Source organism: Trachypithecus francoisi, unplaced genomic scaffold, assembly GCF_009764315.1.
Source record: "Trachypithecus francoisi isolate TF-2019V2 unplaced genomic scaffold, Tfra_2.0 Lachesis_group7, whole genome shotgun sequence".
Lineage (NCBI taxonomy): Eukaryota > Metazoa > Chordata > Mammalia > Primates > Cercopithecidae > Trachypithecus > Trachypithecus francoisi.
Window position 1 is genome coordinate 6,629,723 of NW_022681472.1, and position 22,831 is coordinate 6,652,553.

The following is a 22,831-nucleotide window of genomic DNA, read 5'->3' on the forward strand; positions in this document are numbered from 1 at the left end:
AATGCTGGAGGATTCACTTTTAGTATATTATAAAATATTTGTTTTGTGGGGTTTTTGTATGAATGATTAGGAAAACAGAAGTGTTTTGGCCATTGGAGCAGATGATTATTTGAGTTACTATGCTCAATTTCACAGGCAGCCTAGAGATCCCCAAGCTCATCTCTTCCTAACTGATTCACTGTAGGTCTCACTGTTAAATTCTCCAAACAGCATCTGAAGTGGCTGACACCTCACCTATGGCACCAGAGCCATTTCTCACCATTTGTGACTGCCTAGTGTCCTGGCCACTGGGAGGCAGGACAACCAATCTGCAGCATGCATTGGAGCTGATGCCATACAGAGATAATGCCAATTTTCATGGATAATTCTAAGCTTCAGTCAATGAGCCATTCAACTTTATAGTCCACCATGTGTTCAAGGCATTTTTAAACAGGCTGAAAGCAATATAACTAGCTAATGTGTAATTAATACCAGACACAAATCTTATCCTGGGAGAATTTGCTGTTTAGGTACTCTCTCATTCTATTGTTCAAAATCAATTAATGCACTTCTGTTAGGTCTCCAAACCACCACTATGCAAATATATTTACTTGAAGAAATGACTATTCTGTCCCCCTTAGTCTATTAAATACAACATGCACCAATGCATGTAGAATAAACTATACATGTGTGTATACATACATATATGCATGTGTGTATGTAATTTGCACATCTGCTATGATGCGTATGTGTGGTATGTGACACATGTATATAGTCTCAACCTCATATTAATCACAGATCACAAAAAACAATTTGAGTGACTATTTTCTTAAATCTTCCATCGATGGTGCCTAGGAGAGAGAAATTGATTCATTTCATACAAAAGATGTCTTTGGGCATTAGTGTTAATTATCTTTCAAAGCCACAATTAAGAAATGGAAAAGATATTACATACCATAATTAGTCTTTCTTCAATATATTAAATGTGCTTGAAGCCTATGTTTCTGCATATTCTTTTATAGTTATTTAAATTTTAACAAAAATAAAACACAAGATTTCAAAAAATTATACTGAAGTTACGATGTGCATAACTTAAAGTATGAGATCAAACAATTTGACTTGTTTTCTTGAAAATGTTTTTATTGCTGACAAGAAACCAATTCATTAAAATGGTTCACAGTTGAATGTATTTTCCAATCACAAGTACGTATTTCTTGTCAACTTTTATTCAAAGCATTATGGTTTCCATCAAAATATCTTTATTATAATTTTAACGGTTGGAGCCCTACCCAAGTAATGTTTTGGTAGAGTGGTTATAGAAACTGTCATTTATGTTATTTTGTTTTGTTATTCATCAAGAAAATGCATTCAAAATTTATGAGTGGGTCTGCTAAAATTCAGGGCATAAAACAATACCTAACTTTCTTTCATCAAAAATCAGCACAAGCTTAGGCAAATTTGTGGCTGTATACTATATCCTCATAATGCCCATGATGCCAAAGGAACAAAACAAAACAAAAAAGAAGCAAACAAAATTCCCAAGAAGAAAAAGTAAAAATGTTACAGGTTTTATTGAGAAAATAAAACAGTTTATGAAAACAGGAGATCTGAATATGCTGATGATCAAACTTTTGGGGTAAAAGAGGAACCAGCAATAGACCAATGGTTCAGTTTATTAGCTGTATCTGTTTTTGCTGAAACACAAAGCCTTACCCAGAGTATGCCCACATACACTTGCATATTTACTGTTATAGAAATGTATAGTGTGTGGTTGGAAATATTTTATTAAAAACCAATAAGTGACTGCTAGAAAAGATTAAGGCTGTTTGCATAGTCAGCAATTCATCAAAGTGTAAAATAAAAAATAAAAATAATAAAATTTATAAAGAAAAATAGAACTCTCTCCCATCTCACATAAAATTTCTGCTGGGGTAATGCCAAGATTTACTCCACAAGTGAATCATTATCTCTACATAGAAATACAAATAATATACTTTTTGTAAGTGGCAATAATGTTGGTCTATTCCTGCTTGTTATGGTTATGCTTATTTTCATTTGGATACTCCAGAAATATGGTTCTGCCACTCTTAACATGAAAGGGTTGTGAACTTCATTTCTGGGCATACCAAAGTAAACATAGTACGAAACTTTCAGTGAGCATAAACCATTATTCTGGAGTGATCTGCATAGTCACCAAGCAAGAGATTCATGGCAAAAGTCAATTATAGCTACCCTTGATAATCTGTCACAGCCACAGAAAAATATTTATATGATCATAAACAATGTATAAATCATTTGTAATTCAAAACCATAAGAAAAAAGAGGAAAAGGAGAAAGGAGAGAAAAATTAGAAAGGAAAGGAAAATAAGTCAGGCTGATTTAAAGAACACAAATTTATTATTTTTTCCAACTTTTATTTTAGATTCAGGGAGCACATGTGCAGATATGTTACCTGGGTATATTGCATGATTCTGAGGTTTCGGGTATGGATAATCCCATCACCTGGTACTGAGAATAGTACCAAATAGTTTTCCAGCCCTTGCCACCCTCCCTTCCTGTCTACTCTAGTAGTCCCCAGTGTCTATTGTTGCCTTCATTATGTCCATGAGTATCCGATGTTTATCTCTCACTTATAAGTGAAAACATATAGCATTTGGTGTTTTTGTTGTTGTTGTTGTTCCTGTATTAATTCACTTAGGATAATGACTTCCAGATGCATCCATGTTGTTTCAAGGAACATGATTTCATTCTTATGGCTGCGTAATATTTTATGGTGTATATGTACCACACTTATCCAGTCCACCACTGATGGACACCTATGTTGATTCATTGATTTTGCTATGATGTACAGTGCTGTGATTAACATATGAGCATATGTGTCTTTTTGGTAGAATGATTTGTTTTCTTTTGGATATATACCCAGTAATAGGATTGCTGGGTCAAATGGTAGTTTTGTTTTAAATTCTTTGAGCAATCTCCAACCTGCTTTCCACAGCAGCTGAACTAATTTACTTTCCTATCAACACTACAAAAGCATTCCCGTTTCTCCACAGCCTCACCCACAGCTGTTGCTTTTTTTTACTTTTTAATAATAGCCATTCTGACTACTACTATAGAGGTAGTATCTTATTGTGGTTTTGATTTGCTTTTATCTGATGACTCATGATGATGAGCATTTTATCGTACGTTTGTGGGCTACATGTATGCCTTCTTTTCAGATGTCTCTTTTCATGTCCTTTGCCTATTTTTGTTGAGGTTATTTGTTTTTTGCTTGTTCAATTGTTTAAGTTTCTTAAAGATTCTAGATAGTAGACCTTCATCAGATGCAGAGTTTGCAGATATTTCCTCCCATTCTGTAGGTTGTCTGTTTACTGTGTTTCTAGTTTCTTTTGCTGTGCAGAAGCTCTTTATTTTTATTAGGGCCCACTGGTCGATTTTTGTTTTCTTTGCATTTACTTTTGAGGGCTTAGTCCCAATGCCCATGCCCAGATGGTATTTTGTAGGTTTTCTTCTAGAATTCTTAGAGTTTGAGGTCTTAGATTTAAATATTTAATCCATCCTGAGTTAATGCTTGTACACAGTGGAAGGTAGGGGTCAAATTTCATTCTTCTACATATGGCTAGCCAGCTATTCTAGCACCATTTATTAAATAGGGATTGTTTCCCCGATTGCTTATTTATGTCGACTTCATCAAAGATCAAATGATTGTAGGTGTGTGGCCTTATTTCAGGGCTCTGTATTCTGTTCCAGTGGTCTATGTGTCTGTTTTTGTACCAGTACAATGCTGTTTTGGTTACTGTAGCCTTCTAATACAGTTTGAAGTTGGGTAATGTGATGCCTCTGACTTTGCACTTTTTTTAAGATTGCTTTGGTTATTGGGGCTATTTGGGGTTCCATATAAATTTTACAATAGTTTTTCCAATTCTGTGAAAAACTACACTGGTAGTTCGCTAGGAATAGCATTGACTCTATAGATCACTTTGAGCAGAATGTCCATTTTAATGGATATTGATTCTTCCAATCCATGAGTATGGAATATTTTTCCATTTGTTTGTGCCATCTATGATTTCTTCTAGCAGTTTTTTTGATTCGTTTTCTTTGTAGAGGTCTTTCACTTCCTTTGTTAGATATATCTCTAAGTATTTGTGTGTGTGTGTGTGTGTGTGTGTGTGTGTGTGGTGTATGTCTACTGTAAATAGTACTGCATTCTTTTTTTTTTTTTTTCTTTTTTCTTTTTTTTTTTGAGATGGAGTTTCACTCTTGTTGCCCATACTGGAGTGCAATGGTGTGATCTTAGCTCATTGCAACCTCCATCTCCCAGGTTCAAGCAATTCTCCTGCCTTAGCCTCCTGAGTAGCTGGGATTAGAGGCATGTGCCACCATGCCTGGCTAATTTTGTATTTTTAGTAGAGAAGGGGTTTCTCCATGTTGGTCAGGCTGGTTTTGAACTCCCGATCTCAGGTGATCCCCCTGCCTTGGCCTCCCAAAGTTCTGGGATTACAGGCATGAGCCACTGCACCCGGCCTAGGATTGCATTCTTAATTTGGCTGTCAGCTTGAATGTAATTTGTGTATAAAAATGTTATTACTACTTATTGCATGTTTATTTTGTATTCTGAAATTTGTTGAAGTTATCAGTTTCAGAAGGCTTATGGTGGACATTTTTAGAATTTTAAGGCATAAAATCATATTGTCCACAGAGAGAGGTAGTTTTCCTTTTTTTCCTATTTTGATGTCTTTTCTTTCTCTTGCCTGATTGCTTTTGCTAGCACTTTTAGTACTATTTTGAATAGGGTTGATGGGAGTTGGCATCCTTGTCTTATTCCAGTTCTCAAAGGGAAAGCTTCCAATTTTTGCCCGTGAAGTGTGATGTTGGCTGTGAGCTTATCATAGATGGCTTATTATTTTGAGGTATATTCCTTCAATGCCTTGTTTCTTGAGAGCTTTCATTATGAAGAGACATTGAATTTCATCAAAAGCTCTTTCTGCATTTATTGAGATGATCATATGGTTTTTCTTTTTTAATTCTGCTTATACGGTGAATCAAATTCTCACATTTATTGATTTTCATATGCTGAACCAATCTTGAATCCCAGAAATGAAGCATATGTGATCACGGTGAACTAATTTTTTGATGTGCTGCTGGATTCAGTTTGCTAGTATTTTCTTGAGGAATTTTATATCTATGTTCACCAGGGATATTGGCCTGTAATTTCATTTTTTATTGTATCTTTGTATCAAGGTGATGCTGGCCTCAAAGAGTGAGTTAGGCAAACATGCCTCTTTGATTTTCTAACATAGGTTTGAGTAGAATTGGTGTCAACTCTTTGTACATCTGGTAGCATTCGGCTGTGAATCCATTTGGTACAAGGCTTATTTTTTATTTTATTACTGATTCAATTTTGGAAGTTGATATTGGTCCATTCAGCATTTCAATTTTTTCCTGATTCAATCTTGGGAGATTTTGTCCTTACAGGAATTTATCAATTTCCTCTAGATTTTCTGGTTTGTGTGTATAGAGGTGGTCATAACAGTCTCTGAGGATCTTTTGTATTTCTGTAGGATTGATTGTAATGTCTGCTTTGTCATTTCTGATTGTGCTAATTTGGATCTTCTCTTTTTCTCTTCGTTAATCTAGCTAGAGGTCTATCCATCTTGTTTGTCTTTTGGAACAACCAACTTTTGATTTTGTTGATTCTTTGTATGGATTTGGGGGTCTCAGTTTTATTCATTTCTGCTTTGATTTTATTTACTTCTTTTCTCTGCTAGTTCTGGGGTTAGTTTGTTCTTGTTTTTCTCATTTTTCCAAGTGTGATGTCAGATTGTTAATTTGAGATCTTCCTAATTTTTTGAGGTAGGCATTTATTGCTCTCAACTTTCCTCTTAACATTGCTTTTATTGCATCCTACCTAGAGATTTTGATATGTTATGTATCTGTTCTTATTTATTTCCAATAATTTTTTGATTTCTGATTCATTGTTATCCAAAAGCCATTCAGAAATAAGTTGTTTAATTTCCATGTAAGGGTATGGTTTTGAGAGATCTTTTTGAAATTGACTTATATTTTTATTCCACTGTGGCCCAAGATTATGATTGGTATAATTTTGATTCTTTTAAAATGTATTGATACTTGCTTTATGGCCAAACACATGGTCAATCTTGGAGTATGCTCCATGTGCAGATGAGAGAATATATATTCTGTGGTTGGTCCATGGAGTATTCTGTAATGTTTATTAGGTTTAACTGGCCAAGTGTTGTGTTTAAGTCCATAGTTTTGTTTTCTTAATTTTCTGTCTTGATGGTCTGTCCAATGTTGTCATTGGGTGTTGAAGTTCATAACTATTACTATGCGGCTAAGTCATTTTAGATCTAGAAATATTTGTTTTATAAATCTGGGTGCTCCAATGTTGGGTGTGCATATATTTAGGATAGTTAAGTCTTCTTGTTGACGTGAACCCTTTGTCATTATGTAATGCCCTTCTTTGTCTTTTACTGTTGCTGATTTAATCACTGTTTTATCTGATATAAGAACAGCAACTCCTGCTTTTTTTTTTCCATTTGCATGGCAGATTTGTCACTAACCCTCTGCTTTGAGCCTATTGGTGTCATTATGTGTGAGTTGAATCTCTTGAAGACAGCAGATGGATGGGTCCCTTTTTTTATCCAACTTGCCACTCTGTGCCTTTAAAGTAGGGCATTTAGAACATGTACATTCAAGTTTAATAATCATATGTAAGAGTTTGACCCTATTACAAAATTGTTAGCTATTTGCTTTGTAGTAGCTTCTATTGTGGAATTTTTTTTTTTTTTTTTTTTTTAACATATAGGGTCTGCAGGCTATGCACTTAAGTGTGTTTTATGGTAGTAGGTATCATTCTTTTGTTTTCATATTTAGAACTTCATCAAGAATCTCACATAAGGCTGGTCTAGTGGTGATAAAGTCCCCTTAGCTCTTGCTTGTCTGGAAAAGATTTTATTTCTCGTTCATTTATGAAGCTTAGTTTGGTGGGATATGAAATTCTTGATTGGAATCTCTTTTCTTTAAGAATGCTGAAAATAGGCCCCCAAACTCTCCTCACTTGTAAGGCTGTTAGCCTGATGGGCTTCCCTTTGTATGTGATTTTTTTTTTTTTTTCTTGAGCATTGACTTTGGACAGTCTGGTGACTATATTCCTTGGTGATGTTTGTTTTGTGTAGTATCTCACAGGCGTGCTCTAGATTTTTTGTATCTAGATGTCTATATCTCCAACTAGATTAAGGAAGTTTTCTTGAATTATTCCCTCAAGTTTATTTTCCACGTTGTTTGCTTTTTCTCCTTCTCTTTCAGGAATACCAATAATTCATAGGTTATTTTGCTTTACATAATCCCATATTTCTTAAAGACTTCATTTGTTTAAACATTTTTTTCCTTTTTTAAATCAGATTATGTTAATTCAAAAGACCAATCTTCAAGCTCTGAAATTCTTTTATCTGCTTAGTCCACATGAATTTATTATTAAGTGAATCTGTTAACTTTTTTCTTCATGCATATTTCTCAGAAAAAGCAGATTTGCATGTGAGATATGAGTGACAAATTCTAAGACTTCAAAATTCTAATATTCTTTGAAACAAATGTTATTTGAAAGAAAGATGTAGTTGTTATGAAAATTTATGTTAAAGACCATGTGTTTCTTTTGATGTACATTAACTTAAAAAATCCTTTGTCTCACAATTTCACTTTGTTATGTATCTTTTCTTTATCAACTTACTGAAAACCCTTTGTAAGCAAAAAATTAAACTTTTGTTTATAATGTTTTAGAATTTTTTTTTAAAGTTTATATAATTTCTACTTTTAGCTTTCTTTATTGTTTGTATTTTACAAATGTTTTAAATTTTTATGTAATAAAATTTATTGTTCTTTTCCTTTATGGCCTTGGATTTTGTATCATACTTAGGCTTTCCTGAATCTAAGATTACATTAAAATCCCAATATTTTTCTTAAGCTTTGTAGTTTCATTTTAATGCTTTAATCTTTGAATCATCTTGAATTAATATTTTTTCAAATTATTTACATATTATCATTACTATCAATTGACATATTTACAATTTCCCCTGTGATATGCAATACTAATGTAATTATATGCACATCTCCATCATGTAACTGGTTCCCTTTCTAGACATACTGCAATGGAAATATTTCCAATATTATTGTTTTTAATATTTTGCTCTTTATATAGGATAGTTTCTATCCCTGTCTTTTACTATTTTAATGATTAATTTTAAGCATATTTTTCTGGGTATATTTTAGGAATATCCTTCAAGTTTCAAAAATTACCTTTGCATATTTTGACTAATATTCAAATTTTACCATATTGACTTTATCTATCTAACAATAGGGTTCATTTTTCTGCTTATCTAAACCATCTTTTTAATCTTAGTATGTTTTAGAAGTAGTCACCTTGTGTGTGCTATGTATTTCTTATCGAGTCTGTTGATACTTCTTACGTCTTCCAGTTTGCTAAGCTGGATGTTTTCTTTTGTCATATTTTGTAACAGATGACTTTTTGAATATAGGATATTGTTTTTTTATATCAGTTGTTACTATAATTCCTTATTATACTTCCTTATTGTTTTTAACCATTTCTAAAGTGAATGTGGGTTGCACGATAAAAGCATATCCTGTAATGATCATGATTTTTTTGCTTTCTTTTTTCCATAATTATAATTTATTTCTATCCCTAATAATACTAGATAATATATCTTTAAAATGTGCTTTGAAATAATGATGATAATGGACATTCGTTTAGAGTTTTGACCTTAATAATTACGATAGTTTCAGACTAGCCAGGTCTAGACTAAATCAGGTTTAGACTAGACTAAATCAGGAAACCGGGCAGTGACAAAGGAGTGTTGTTGTGCTCATGCTTTCTCTTTTCACTAGTAATTACTATCATAAGCAGTACTAAAGATGTGACTTTTTTTTAGATCTATACCAAAACCAAAGAAGTAGTACATTTTTCATAATATTGTCAACATATTATAATTGCTTTAAGAAACCTTCCCCAAAAATTATAATAAAATTCGTTTGTTAAATTATTCAATTCCTAAAATCCATTACTAATACTTAAACACTTACCCATAAATTTAGGCTTCTAAACAGTTTTAGGTATTTCTGTTATTTTCAGACATTATTAATTTCAAGACTTTTACCATCCTGTATCCAGATACACTATACATACATACATCTATATATACATCCAAACACACATGCAACTGCTATTGTGTCATCTTCTGACACACAGAGCAAATATCTCATCAGAGTTTGTATAGTATTAGGAATATACATCATCACATGACTTCCATTTTAGTAGAACTATAATGCTACCATGTATCACATAAGTAATCCATGACAACTATATAAAAGTTAGAAAATACATATTTGCCCAAGTAAAATTAAAAGAAACAACACTATTCAGAAATACCAAGTTAATTTTGGTAAATATCTTCTACGTTTTAGAATTACTCAATATTTATAAATTGCCCATGATCAGCAGCTAGTAATTTTGTATTTTCTTATATTCTTGCCTTGTACCCTATAAAATATAAATATTATTCTAGGACATATTTATAATAGATATAATGACATATACTAAGTAAAAAGCAATAATTTTCTCTCATTTGGACATATAGGTAACAAGATTAAATACTTTTGAATAAGTCAAGATGAGAAACTATCAATTTATTAAGTAATTTTATAGAATTGCTGAAATATAAAAAAGCTCAGATTGGTTGCTATTTTCCAAGGTTTCTGGTCTTTCTTTCAGGTTTGGCCATATGACTATTTGTTGCCAGTCTGTTATGGTCATAGGCTTTATGTAATTTTAAAAGAAAAAAAGAAAGAATCTGAATTCAAAAATGTGAAATGCATACAGATGCAGTCATTATTAAAATTATTAATATAACCCTTCATTATTAAAAAGAAAATCACAAGGCCATGTTTAATATCAATGTGCTAAATACGTTTTAAAATCTAAGATCAAAGATGAGGCTCTTAAATGTATGAGTTTAATAATGAATCATTTAATTTCCTGAATGTTGAATAAAAGAAAAATTATAGTTAGATGTTGTTGGATTTGAATGTGTCCCCCAAAAGTTCATGTGCTGGAAACTTAATCCCTCTGTTCTCATGAATAAATTTATGGATTAATGATGGCCCTGCCCTCATGAATGAGTTAATGTTGCTATCAAAGGTGTTGGTTTTGTTGTCTCCCTCAAGAGTGAATGAATGTTGCTATCACAGGAGTGGGTTCATTATCTCAGGAGTGGCTTTGTTATAAAAATGAGCTCTCTGACTCTCCTACTCTTGCCCTCTCACCATGTAATGCACCCCATCATGTTATGAGGCAGGAAGAAAGCCCTCACGAGATGCTAGTGCCATGCATTTGGACTTCTCAGCCTCCATAACCGTAAGAAATAAATTTATGTTATTCATATATTATCTTGTTATAGCACCATAAAATAGACTAAGATAGATCTCTTTTTTAAAAAAGAAAAGATGCCAGATGCTATGAGATTGTAAATTGTAAAAAGATTAACATTCAGCAAACGAAGAAAATCTCCTTCTTTTAAATTACTCATATATGTGCCATGAGAGGCTAAAGTGACATTGCCATAGAGTATCACAGAATTTTAGACATAAAGAGACCTCAAAAGTTATTTAACTTGAATTTTTTGTCTGTTTTGGCTTTTGTGATAACAAAACTAATGAAACATGAGTCTATCTTTCATCATAGCATATTTTTAGGGAATGGGTCTATCTGTGCCTGCTAGCAGTGGATCCTTCATGTTCCAGTGGGAATGCAGAACATACGATGCTTTCTGTTTGTGGTTCTTACATAGCTCATTGAAAAAGGCAAAATACAATTAACCTTTAGGTATATGCATTTTCCACAAGTAGAAATAATACTCTAAAGTTATTTAACCAAACTTTTAAAAGCAGAGTTTTAAAGAAGTTCAAACTAGCCTTTAACATCTAGAACTGTGCTGCCCGACTGAAATACAATCTGAGCCACAAACGCAAGTCACATATGTGATTTCTAATTTTCTAGTAGCCACATTTTAAAAAAGTAAAAAGAACTGGGTAAAATTGATTTTTATGATATATCTTTATCTAATCCAGTGTATTGAAATGATTATCATTCTAATGTGTAACCAATATAAAAATTATAAATAAGATATTTTATATTCTTATTTTCAGATGTCTTTGCAATCTGAATGTCTTTCACACATACAACAGATAGCAACTTGGACTGACTACATGTCAAGTGCTCAACAGCACCCACCTGTGGCTCATATATGTGGCTACCATATTGAACAGCACAGTTACTTTGCTCACACACTGTCAACAGTCCCTACAAAATCTTTCCTCTCTAAAAATGTCCTGTAATCCAGAAAGAACTCACATCACCATTACCTCTTCATGCAATTTAGTAAAACTTATGTATTTGGGTTATTTTTTTCTGATACAATAATGTACTTAAATATATTGTGGAATACAATTTGCTTGATCCATGTCTTTAACTGAGCACTCTAGAAACCAATATTTATTGACTTTCAGGCTCCACAATCCCACAGACTGATCTGTATAGTAGTGGACATGGGAAATGGGGAGGGACACAGCTAGAAGCACTTTCCTAAACCCTTCAGATGATTGTCCATATGCAGCTCACAGATCTCCACCTGCCAAAATCACATGCCATTTTTGAGAGTTAATTGGCACTAATAGAAGTAATTAGTATGATCTCATTTCTTTCTTCCAGAGCCTTCAATCCCTGATGTTCATAACAAAGGAGGCACAAAGCCCAATTATTTTTGGCTCTTGGGCTGGTGTATTAACCAGTTTTCTACCTCCACTGCCAGTAAGTGCTGGGGCTGCTAACTGCAATTGTTGGGAAGCCACTCCACCTCTACCCACCAATACTGTTTGGCACTGTAAGAAAGCAGAGAAAGGCTGGGTGCGGTGGCTCATGTCTGTAATCCCAGCACTTTGGGAGGCCGAGGTGGGTGGATCACCTGAGGTCAGGAGTTCAAGACAAGCCTGACCAACATGGCAAAACCCCATCTCTACTAAAAACACAAAATTAGCCAGGCATGGTGGTGCATGCCTGTAGTCCCAGCTACTTGGGAGGCTGAGGCAGGAGAATCGATGAAGCCGAGGAGGCAGAGGTTGCAGTGAGCCAAGATTGCTCCACTGCACTCCAATTTGGGCAACAGAGTGAGACTCCATCTCAAATAAAAGGAAGAGAGGAAGGAGGGAAGAAAGGAGGGAAGGAGGGAAGGAGGGAAGGAAGGAAGGAAGGAAGGAAGGGAGGGAGGGAGGGAGGGAGGGAGGGAGGGAGGGAGGGAGAGGGGAAGGAGAGAAGGAAGGAGGGAAAGAAGGGAGGGAGGGAGAACGAGAGAGAGAGAAAGAAAGAAAGAAGCCAGGCGCAGTGGCTCCCGCCTGTAATCCCAGCACTTTGGGAGGCCGAGGTGGGCGGATCACCAGGTCAGGAGATGGAGACCATCCTGGCTAACATGGTGAAACCCCATCTCTAGTAAAAGTACAAAAAATTAGCCAGCCATCGTGGCGGGTGCCTGTAATCCCAGGTATTCGAGAGGCTGAGGCAGGAGAATGGCGTGAACCCAGAAGGCAGAGCTTGCAGTGAGCCGAGATTACGCCATTGCACTCCAGCCTGGGCAACAGTGCCAGACTCCACCTGGAGAGGAAGGAAGGAAGGAAGGCCAACCAGCCAAAGTCATGAAGTCATCTGGTTCATCTCAGGACAACTCTTTCATTGACTGCCAGGTTTCGTTTTTATTACAAAGCCACAAAGCATTAATAGGACAAAGGTAAAGAGAAAGTAGTGCATTGAGTGAGGCCTAGGGAAAAGTATATGTTTTCTCTGAATGTAATTTTGTGTATAACTCTTGAATATGAAAAAACTCAAATTGACGAGGTGCTCTCTCAAGTCGCTTACCCCAGCCCTCTCCCAACTCTATCAGGATTAAGTGGAAAATTCTAGAGATTTCACTGTTAGTGACTCCTTGTTCTCATAAAGGCATCTTTAAGGATTTATAGTTCTCTAAGGATGAATGACAACCTTGAAAGAGAGACTGCAATGCACTGCAAGGAGCAATATTAATAACTCAAGGTCATGTGTTCTAATTCTCAATAAATCTTATTGATTACCTAATATTTTAGAGTTTGACTTTTCCCATCTGTAAAAAAAGAAAGAGTAATAACAACTGATATCACACAGTTGATTAAAATAATGTACTTAAGAATAAAAAACTAGAAAACATTCAAGTGGTAATTTATAGAGTATGAGGACTCCAGTGGGGGCAGGTGGTAATGAACTCCCTGGAAATATGGAATTGTCCTTGGGAGGGCACATCAGGAAGTGTTCTCTAGCCCAGGATCCTTGACCCCTGTGCTCTTGACCTTTGGGGCCACGTAATTCCATGTTGGGAGGATTGACGTCCTGTGATTGTAGCATGATTAGCAGGGTAAATTCAGAAGTGAGAACCAGGTAGCTAAAGTGAATTAAGCTAACATTGGTCAACGTGGTGATGGAGATGAATAGAGTTGATAGGAAATAGGAAACAAAGGTGAAACACACACAGATGGACAAGTGCAGGTGGAAGGATAAATCCAAGAACAAGAATAACATGGGAAGAAATGGGAAATCTCAGGAAGAGTTAAAGGGAAATAGCAGCGAGAGTTGTGGAAGCAGAAGAAATTGTTCTGGAGGGCTGCTTACTGCTTGAAATGCCTTTTGTTTCAACTTGTTCTTCACAGGATTGGGGGAAGCTCTCAACATTTTAAATGTGCAGAGAGAAGCGCCTCTGGCATCGCCAGCTAACAACGAGATAACCAGATCAACCTGGACAATTTCTGGGAGCTGGGGGGTTCTCTGTCTCACTGTCTCTGTTTGTAAAGCCCTGTTTTCACTTGCTTGTCACCATTTGCTGAAGGAGATCAAGTTGCAAGGTCACATGTTACTGACCTTCTATTAATACAATAATCTTTCCATTTTTTTCAAAACACAGTTCTAGCAACCAGGAATAGGTATAATAATTCGCTTTTAATTAAAGTCAAGGAAAAGAGAGCACGAGAATTTGTCCACAGGTCAAGTTCCTTTAGGTGGTCACCCTAAAGACAAATTACACCTGTTGGTCCTGTGAGAAGAGACACGCATTTTAAGCAACAAGAAGCCTGCGCCATTTGGGACCAACTGGGCTTGGAGTCCACATTAGATTACATTGTTTCAAGTTCCTTAGGCATCATTAACACCATCCATAGCTCTGGAGCTATATGGAATACACTTTTAATAAACTAGTGTGAAGGTTTTATTTATAATAGTATATAAATATTAGAAATTAAAAACTATACATTCGCTATTTTAATTCTATTAGTATTCAGTCTTCAGAACTACCAGTTATTGATAGACCTTCCCTCTCTTTATGTCAAAATACTCCTGGAAGAAATGTAATAAACTATTTTAGGGAGGAGGGTGAGTATATTTATTCATTTTCTATTGCTATGTAACAAATTACCGCCAATTCAATTGCTCAAAACAGTACTCCTTTATTATCTCAATTGGTTTAGGAGTACAGGCATGGCTCTGTTGCATCCTCTGCTAAGGGTCTCATCAGGCTGAAATCAAAGAGTCGGCCAGGCTGAATTCCATCTAGATTAAGAGTCCTCTTCCAAACTCTTTCAAGTTGTCAGAATTCAGGACTTTGCAGCTGGAGAACTGCAGCCCTCAGCTGCTAGTGACCACACTTCTCCACAGGCATCTCATGGCATACCTCATGGAAGGTTTCTTCTTCCAGCCTCTTTTAAAGAGCCCATCTGATTAGGCCAGGCCCACATAAGATGATCTCCCTTTTGATTGACTCAAAGTCAATTCACAGACCTTCATTAAACATGAAAAATATCTCTCCCTCTTTGCAATAGTGTGAGTAATCACAAACACTGAGTCTAAGCAACATGGGTGACATGAGTGATGCCCATCATATGCAGAGGCCTCATCCACATTCCAGGACAGTGTCATTGTATGGGTATTAGGGGGTCATCTTGGAATTTCTCCTATCACCTTGAGTTGGGGATTAGTAATTGAGGCAGATTGTTTGGCTTTATTTGTATATCCAATCAAAATAGTATTATTATTATTTTAATTAGCATGCAGTGTAATATTTAATAAAAATGTTAAACATGAAAAGATTATGTTTTATTTAGGGATATATGACACCCTTATTAGAAATAGAAATAAGTATTTAGAAATTTATAATAGCAATTTCAGCATACCAGTTACTTTGATCATGAAAAAAGAGGATGTAATTGGGTTTATTGTTGGTTTGTTTTTTAAGTGGAATGGTAGTTACATGAGTGTTTATTATAGTGTTTTGGATCTTTTAAGGAGTCTTACTTATTTTATGATAAATGTTTAAATATAGTGATTAAACACTTTTTTGTGTAATTGACTCTGTTTTCAAAGTTATATGACAAAGCTTCTGCCTTCAACAATCTCAAAAATCCAACAAGGGAAGAACCAGAGAAATAAGAAATGACAAATGTCTTACAAATTTTTGTGTGAAAAGGACTATGGGATAGGTCACACACCCAAACAAAGGTTTGAATGAAAGAAGCAAGAAGTTTCCCAGGAGGGAGCACGGCACTCTGGAAGAGAGGTGGGAACTTTCTGCAGAGTAGGATCAAGGCCAGAGTTTCCCAGGAGGGAGCACAACACTTTGGAGGAAGGGTGGGAACTGTCTGTGGGGTAGGAGGAGTGAGGCCAGGAGCAGCTGGGATGCTGAAGGGAAGGCCTGGGGCACCAGCGATGGGCAGCTCAGAGGGTGCTCTAGGGAAGGGAGGAAGCCAGAGGAACAGATGCAGGCAGATCTGGAAAGACCTGGGTCACTCTGCTATGCTTCCTTTTCTTCTCTTGAAAGCACTGGGGACTCAAGAGTCTTTTAACCAGAGGAATAATGGTATTGGCAAATATCGATCTGGCAACAGGATAAAAGTGGGTTTCTTTGTTAGTTTGAATTGGAGGGAGGTAGAGGAAGGTAGAGGAAAGGAGGCTGGAGTTTTGAAGAGCACATTTGTGGTTTTGCTTCCAGCCTTCACTCCTCCTCTCCTTCCCAGCAACCCTGTCTTGTTCTGTAGGGCCTGGTTCCTTTGTCCTCTGACCTCCAGTTGGCTTCATGAAATGGGCAGCAGCAGATGTAGGAGGAGAAAAGCAAGTAAATTGAGATATTTACTTGCTACCTACAGATTTGCGGGAGGCTACCGCCATTGAAAAACCCACAGTTCATGTTGAGTATCTCTCTCCATGCAACTCTCTCTGCATCTCTATAGCTGGTGTTTTCTTCTTCCCCTTGTTCCTTTAGGGGTGGTAAAGTCTGCCAGGCATGGTTCTATGGTCTGAATGTTTGTGCCCCCCACTGCCCCCAAATACCTGTGTTGAAATCCTAACTCCTAATGTGATGGTATTGGGAAGTGGGACCTTTGAGAGGTGATCAGGTCATGAGGGAGGAGCTCCCTTGAATGGGATTAGTGCCCTTATAAAAGAGACCCCCACAGAGGTCCCTCCCTAATTCCACTATGGGAGTACACAGGGAGAAGTTGGCAGCCTGCCTCCTGGAAGAGCCCTCTCCAGCCCCTGGCCATGCTGTGCCCTGATGCAGGACTTGTGGCCTCCGGAACTGTGAGAAATAAATTTCTGTTATTCATAAGCCACTCAATCTATGATATTTTGTTATATGACAAACTAAGACACATGGGATATTGAAGTTTTCCTTGTTTTTCAACACCATGTCTGAACCTTTGTAATAGTTCCTTAACTAAATTCTCTTCAGAATGCCCAATCTGTGTGTCATCTGTTCTCTGTCAGCACACAGGGCGCCTAACTTGGGAGGTTACTGCTGCAACGTAAGGCAGACCCAGCAAGGACCTAAACTAAGGCTGCGGATAGGGAGACGAAGCATCAGAAAGATTAGAGGAAAAATCAATCACAGCTGATAAGCAATTGACTATGAGGCCATAAGTGAATATCAAAGGTTATTCTCAGGTTTCAGATCTGGATTACCAGAGGGTGCTGTCACTGTTCACCAAAAAAAAAAGAAAAATGTGTATATATATATATATATATATATATATATACACACAGCCAGTGGGATGTGAAAATGTTAAGCCAGGGTTGATCATGAGTTCAGTTTAGGAGAGAATATATTTGAGGTGCTTTACAGGTAGCAAAGTGTAAATGCATTGATTCAAGTCTCAGGACTGAGATAAGGCCTAAAGACATAAATTTGAGCGTCACTTGATGTACAGGCAGTCTCTGAAGACAAGAAAGTACACGTGATCACCCAGAGATTTTAGGTAAAGTGGGTCCGGGGAAATATCACAGCTTAAGGAGCAGGGTGAGGAAAGCCAAACTTGCAGAGAAAAAGATGATTTGAAGGATGGAGTGATCATTACTATCAGAATTACCAAGAAGTCGAATAAGAGAAAAACTTTGCTGTCCACAATAATTTAGCAACTGCTTCTCATGGATGCTGACATATTTTAACTGAAATGTCACTTCCTCAGGTTGTCTCTATTTTTCTCCATTTTCTTCATAGGATTAATCATGACATTTACTTTTTATTTGACAGGCTCACCCTCTAAAATGCAAACTTCATGAGGCACATCTTCTATTGCTTGTTTATCCTTACACCAAGGGAGCATGGTTGAATATGCATTGCTTAAGTGAAAAGTCATTGAACTAGGAGGCCATTATTATCTTTTGATGTGGTCTCAACTTAACCATCATCCAAATTATTCTATTTATGTAGTGTTAGGTGCCCTGGTCTCTCTGTCCTAGGTTCCTGGGCCTGAAAGAAAGTGCACTGAAGCAATAGGAAGTGATTCTGCACTGCTTGTGGCATTAGCCTCCCTCCCACCTGATGGTTGTGCTATCTTCATATTTTGTACACCATCGACTCAGTGAACAGCTATTTTCATGTATTCCTTTAAAGAAATGATACGTAAGAAAAAATTTTCAGAATTATGGAATCTAAGAGCAACAGATCAATCAGCACCAATCATTCTCTTATAATTTCTCTTCCATTACTCTACCAATTATTTCAGCCAGATTACTGTTGTTAAATTAAGATTAGCCTAAAGCTGTCTCCTTACATATTTCAAGTTTGGTCTAAAGATTTCTTCGTACATAGTGAACCGTAACCTAACTGGATGTGTAAACAGACTGTAACCTACTCTTGCAACACGCAGCCGAGTCTCAGCCAATGGCAGGTGGCCAACTGTTCAAATAAGGTGAACTCCAAGCTATAACCAATCTGGCTGTTTCTGTACCTCACTTCCATTTACTATACCTTACTTTCCCTTTTTTGCCCATAAACTCTGGCCACATGGCAGCACCTGAATCACTCTGAACCTATTGTGGTTGGGAGTAGAGATGCCCAGTTCACGAATTGCTATTTCCTCAGTTAAACCCTTTTAAATTTAATTTGTCTAAGGTTTTTCTTTTAACCCTGCATTATAGAGATCAACTTATAAATTCACTCAGATGATTTTTAAAATCAACTTTAGATTTTTTTACATTTTTATTATCTACAAGTTTTGTGAAAATAATGATCATCTGCCTGTATCTGACATAGTACAAGAATTTAAGAAAAACTTAAATGTATCCAAAAAGGAAGTAAATATAAGACTCCTCAGAGGGCAACACGATCTGGAAATATTTCAGCTTCTTAGTAGGAGAAATAATCTCAAGATAGAAACTTTAAAAGTGCAAGATGATAGAAGTAAATAAGCAAATAAAAAATTTATCTCATTTTCAGTTAATTTGAATAAAAACAAATATTTTGGTTATTAATTATGTATTTCAAATTCCATTTTATAGTTGAACTTCAAAAAGTTTAATATTATATAATGTTCAAAGAAAATCAAATGCAGATTTTCATACCTTTTCCTCTGACTTCAATCAGACATGCTCAGTGGTTTTCTATTCAGAATGTGCAAGTTAATCTCTATGTTGTAAACGGCACAAATTTCCACTAGCAGTACAACGTAAAATAACATGTCTGAGCTCACAAACCTATTCCTTCTTACTGGCATTTTTTAAATGCATGAGAATTTGCTCATTTAAAAAAAAAAAAAATCCTTACAACTTTTTTCTACTCCTCAGTCAACCTAAGAAGCTGACTTGTTTTTTTCCATCAGTTTCTCTATGAAAATTATATGAAATAGAAAATAGACAATACTACATATGTAAATGGTTTTTGCCCAACTGTAAGTATTATGGGCACAAAAACATTTATTTCTGTGATGTCAGACTATAGTACATTTTCTCTTGAAATACATATTTCAGAATTAGAGCAAAATTAATTTTTTAGCATCGTTAAAGTAGAGAATTCAAACTTAAAGAGTCTGTGGGGAAAAGAGAGGAAAAGGCTGGAAATGGAGTCACAGAGTCCTACATAAATCTATATGAGAGATTGCACCTAGAAATAGGAATTTAGTTTGAGAGTGAATTTCTTCAATGTGAGTGAAATTTCAAAGCTTCAGTCACTGGCAGGATTCAAGTATTCATTATAAGGTATTCTCCTTAAGACAGATTTTATCAATGATGAAAATTCACTGAAATAACACGTTTACAATTCACAATAAGTCAAAGAAACAATTTGACAAATGAGACTTTCCAACATGATGTTGAGATCAGCCCTCTGCATACATTCCTTGCTCCTCAGTGTTGTAGCCCATCAGTGCATGATGACAGTGCATTAGCATGGCAGCAGAGAATGGCCATGACCACAGCAGCCTGAACGTGGCACCTCTATGAGACTGTCCATGCAAGTGTCACCTGACCTCCACCACCCAGCCATTGGCTCTGCCCGGTGAGTGCCTTTCTCTATCAGAGCAATGGCCCCACATGCTAAACCACAAAGATCACTCCAACTGACATACAAAAGTATCTGGCAGGTGGGATGGAGCCCAGGCCTGAGATGGACTAGCTTGGAGCAATTAAGGAGCAATTAGGTTGTGCCTCTGAAGATGTCTGCACACGTGCATGGACCAACAGACAGCTCATTTTCAGTCTCGTGTTTTGAAAAACACAGGAAATCTTACATTCAAAAAATCTGCACAGATGGTTTCTGGTACTTTTCTAAAGTGTCCATGTGAGAGCAGCCACAGATAGAAGGGAGGACACAGCCTTGCATGTAGATTTGTCTAAGAGAGATCACCAAGGTCGCCTCTGGGATCAGCCACGACGCCACACTCCCTACACCTTACCTTCAAAAGAGCTTTTCTTTGGGACAAAAACTAAACTGAAGAATGTATTTCTAGGGAAAAATACACAGAAACACACACACACATACATTTGTATCCATAGCTATATGGATATCTGTGTATGTACAGTGATCCATGGGTATCTGAGGGGCATTGGTTCAAGGACCTTCCTCTAACACCAAAATTCAAGGATGCTCAAGTTCCTTACATAAGATGATGTAGTACTGGCATATTACCTACATGTGTATACTTTAAATACTGCTGCATACTTTAAATCATCTCTAGATTACTTACACACCTAAAATAATGCCTACACATCATTCATTCCCATGGATTCAATGAGGTACATGGTGTGAAATTCAACTTTTTCTTTTGAAACTTTGTGGGATTTTTTTTCAAATATTTTCAATCCGAGGTCAGTTGAATTCAAATTTGAAAACCACAGATATGATTGATTGTACTTTAAATAATCTCGAGATTACTTATAATATAATATAATATAAATGCTATGTAAATAGTTGCTATTCTATGCTGTATTTTTATTAGTATTAATTGTTTTCTTTTAAATATTTCTATCTTTGGTTGGTTGAACTCTAAGAATCAGAACCCGTAGATTCAGAGGGCCAACTGTACTTATATGTATATCTAAAAGAGGAAAGGGAGTTTGAGAAGAGTTGGGAGAATAGACTGTTAACAGGGAGTCCCTGGGGAAGCCTGAGAGCAAGAAATGAAAAAAATAATTCGCCAATTTGTCAGTTTGGCCACCTGCCATCTCAACCTTCCTCAATCTCTATAAATTAAATAAATGCACATGAAATTTAAAAGCAGTGTAATTTTAACGGACCCATTTCTTAAAGTTAGTTGACATTAAAAGACAGCATTTGTTACTGTATATTTGGTCATTTCAATTTGCAAAAGATTAATAGGAGGTAGCAAAAAATAATGCAAATAAAAGATGCAAACACTCTGCCAATTGTTTTAATTAACTTCAAATTAGAATTGCATTCTTCAAGTATGATGCTTTTCTGTTCAATGCTCTAAGTGTCTTGGTTGTTTCACTGCCACTGCAAACAGCAATGCCAAAAAGAATGCTGGATTTCCATCGAGTTTTCACATGTGCCACATAGTGACTGGGAAGCTTAGAGAAGTATGGCTTTGAACAGATAATGACTTCAGGCTCAGTTAGTACTGCATGGAAATCTACTAAACATTAGTCAGCTGGTGCTCTCTAGGTGTTGGGACTTTCCTTCAGGTTTCATTGCTAACATTCCAATTTTTGTCTTTTAGAAAATATCTGTAGCAAGTATGCATTAATTTTGCATTAAAAAAATGAAACAAGCACAGTAATTTAAAAACACAAATGACATATGGGTTTAAGAGATGCCCAGCAGAGCTAGTTCTCCCACTGACAATGGAAAGGGAAGAGAAAGCCAAGAAAGAGGTTTTGAGAATTGGCCTTTTCTTTTTCCTGCTGCCTGTAATGGAAAACACAGAAACACACATACATGCAGGAGCACACGCACATGCTGTGAGGGTTCTTCCGTGACAGCCTTGCTCCAATACGGGGATTTCCAAGTGGTTATAAATGCCTTTTGAAGAAAATCCCACCATTTTGAAAGTCGCTGCCTGTTTTCTGACTGCCAAGTTACAGCTCCCTGGTGAGTCATTGTGCAACAAAAATGGCCTTCTGGGCCCCCAGGAGCTGCCTCACCACACAAGCTGCCAGTCACCCGGCTCTCCAGACGGCAACAGCAGGACTGAAGCTAAAGGGCAAAGACACTGGTGATTACCAGAGCAAAGAATGGGACAGAAATAGGAAATACAAACAAAGCAAAGTCGGAAAGGCGAGGGCCTACAACCTGGAAATCAGCAGGTGTTGCCATTCAGGAGGAAGTTCTTTTCCTTGGACTTCAATATACTTGATAGTAAATGAAAACATTGAATGAAAACTTGCTGGATGGATTGACTAGGGGCAGAATCAGGATGCAGCTGCAACTGGGGACCAGGCATCTGCTATGATATTCCTCCAGTAAACTTTATCTGCTTTTAAAGAGAAAGTGCAGTAGTCTTCAGCTACCTGCTGCATGGTTCATGTTTTAGTTCTCCTTTCTCAGCTAATGGTGAAGTCGGCCTGCAGGTGTGGAACCTGATAGGAGGCCTCGCAATAAAAATTAGTGCCTGGGCCTCTCCCAGGGAGGAGCAGGTGTGCAGAAGAATAAACTTGAAATCACACTCCCCGTGGGAACTGATAACTCCCAAAGAGAAGCAGTGAAGTACAGTGACTGACGTTTGGTGCTCTGCACTCAGGCAGACTTAAGTTTGAATCCCAGATCCAGGTCCACCCTCCTAGCCTGCAAAATAAGAAACATAATAACACCTTCCTTCCCTTGTACAATTGTTCTCAGTGGTGCTGAGTCTGGATCTTCGAGAGCACTCAGAAAATGTTGGTGTTTCTTATTAAAAGAGTGGTAAATATCTGAGCTCCAGCATTCTTTTATGCAGACAGATGCTCTAGTATTTCTTTATATTTCAAGAA

General features: G+C 36.6%; 1 protein-coding gene across 1 annotated transcript in view; it reads right to left on the reverse strand.

The window, feature by feature from the left end:
- The window catches only part of PXDNL (peroxidasin like), a 409,080-nt gene that overhangs the window by 313,194 nt on the left and 73,055 nt on the right, over nucleotides 1–22,831 (reverse strand). The window lies entirely within an intron of this gene.